General features: G+C 39.5%; 1 non-coding gene across 1 annotated transcript; it reads left to right on the plus strand.

Moving 5' to 3' along the window:
* The first annotated feature begins 1,734 nt into the window (after window positions 1–1,734).
* On the plus strand, window positions 1,735–1,841 carry LOC125871969 (small nucleolar RNA R71). The gene has a single exon (XR_007447083.1). It is a non-coding gene; the product is annotated as a small nucleolar RNA R71 (small nucleolar RNA).
* Window positions 1,842–2,300: the final 459 nt, after the last annotated feature.

The following is a 2,300-nucleotide window of genomic DNA, read 5'->3' on the forward strand; positions in this document are numbered from 1 at the left end:
TAGTAAGTACGGCTTCAAGTGGTTCACTCATACACATCAAATGGCTCACACTAGCCACCGCCTCATCAATAACATCAACAGTGGAAACCACGTGAATATCACTTGGGTGTTTCATTGACTTAAAAACATTAAAGGTTACTTCATCTTCATTAACCCAAAACTTCAGCTCTCCACTTTCAACATCCACTAACGCTCTCCCGGTTGCCAAGAATGGTCTTCCCAAAATGATGGGAATTTCAGCATCTATTTCACAATTGAGAATGACAAAATCAGCCGGGAAAATGAATCGGTCAACCTTTACCAAGATGTCATATAGTATCCCCACATGATGTTTAATTGATCAATCAGCCATCAACAGTCTCATTGTTGTGGCTTTCGGTTCACCCAACCCAAGTTGTTTATAGATCGTATATGGCATTAGGTTGATGCTTGTTCCCAAATCGCATAGGGCTTTAGCAAGTTGGAGCATGCCAATGGTGCAAGGGATGGTGAACGCTCTGAGATCTTCTCTCTTTTTGATTAGATCCTTAGTCATAATTGCACTACAACTATGAGAAACTTCAATTGTCTCAAAATCCAAGCTCCTTTTCTTTGTGACTAACTCCTTCATAAACTTAGCATAACCCGACATTTCCAACAATGCTTCCACTAGAGGGATATTAATTGATAATGTCTTGAACACCGATAAAAACTTCTTGAACTTTGCATCATCATTCTTCTTGTTGAGACGTTGGGTAAATACATGACATATTTTGGGTAAAGGTTGCATAACTTTTGGGATTGGATTGTCTTTCTCCACATCTTTTTGTGGCCCTTTGGTAATGCTTTGATGGATAGGTGTCTCTTTTCCCTCCATATCATTGTCTTTTTTATGCATTTGAGCTTCTTCATTACCCGTCACATTGTCTAATGGTACATTTCAACTATGAGTAGCCATATCCAGCCCTCTATCATCATCTTCCATTGTCATTTTTGGTTTCAATTGTGCTGAAAGTAAACTTAACTGACCTTAAACTATCTTGATTGCATCTACGTGAGAGTTCACTTTATTATTCAATGATGAATAGTTAGCTTTCATCCATTTTAACAAATCATCCGAACATTCAACTTTATCAAGGATGTGTGACAACAAATCATTCACCTGGGGACTACCTGCACTTTCTTTCGATTTTGGGCTCTCACTCGAGTGAGTGTGGTAATCTTCATGATAATCCTCCCTTTTCCAATTGTCACTTTGATTAGCCTAATCTTGATAGTATCTTCTTTGCTCTACCCCCTTGTGATATTTCCAACCTTGATTTCCACCTCATTGTAAATAGCATGGGTGGAAACCCTCCTCATATGTCTTGGAGTTCCAACATTGATTCTCTTCCGACACTGAATAACCTGAGGAAGAACCCTCCTCAACACTAAACACTAGACTTTCCCCCTTGGGTTTCCCACATTCTCCATCATATTCTCTTGTAATAGCTCCATTTGGGTCAACATGTTCTTGATGTTTTTATCCCTTTCTCTTTCCTTATCAAGTTGTTCTTGTGTCATTATAAAACAAAAATGAGAGACTTGATCCTCTTGAGTGTACCAAGCTTGATTTATTTTCATCACGTCATCAAGAAGAAATGAAGCCACCTTAAATGATTGCAACATTATTCCTCCTCGTACCAATTGATTAGCCACTCCTTTATTAACCGAATCAAGAGTCCGGTAAAATATTGCAGTAGCAAATCATTTGGTAGCCCGTGAGTAGGACATTTAAATAAGAGTTTCTTAAACCTCGTCCATGTTTCATGGATGGGTTCACCCTCCCATCGCTTGAAACTTTAAATGTCATCTCTAAGTTTCATCATCCTTAATGGGGGAAATAATCTCGCATTGAATGCTATAATAAGCTACTACCATGATGTGATGGAACTGTTTGGTAACTCGGCCAACCACTTGTTAGCCTCCCCCTGTCAAAGATAGTGGAAATAACCTAAGCTGGATTCACTCTAGTGACACATTCTTGAATGAAAACGGGCTGCACACCTCTATAAAATTTCTCACATGCTTATGCGGGTCTTCGTGTTCTAGCCCTCCATAGAGTCCCCTTATTTGGAGGGATGAAGAGTCGTGCTAGTGACCTCAAATATAGCATTCCCGTCAGTTTGTGGTAGGCAAATTGCACCCATTTCACTAGGTTGAGATGGGTTGCAAACACTATTGATATCATCGATACCGTCCCGATGACCTACTGGGCTACCATTCACCTCTTCCTCTCTTGTTTTTATTTCTATTTAGTCCAACAAACACTACATAATGGA

The sequence above is a fragment of the Solanum stenotomum genome, chromosome 7 (assembly GCF_019186545.1).
Source record: "Solanum stenotomum isolate F172 chromosome 7, ASM1918654v1, whole genome shotgun sequence".
Classification (NCBI taxonomy): domain Eukaryota; kingdom Viridiplantae; phylum Streptophyta; class Magnoliopsida; order Solanales; family Solanaceae; genus Solanum; species Solanum stenotomum.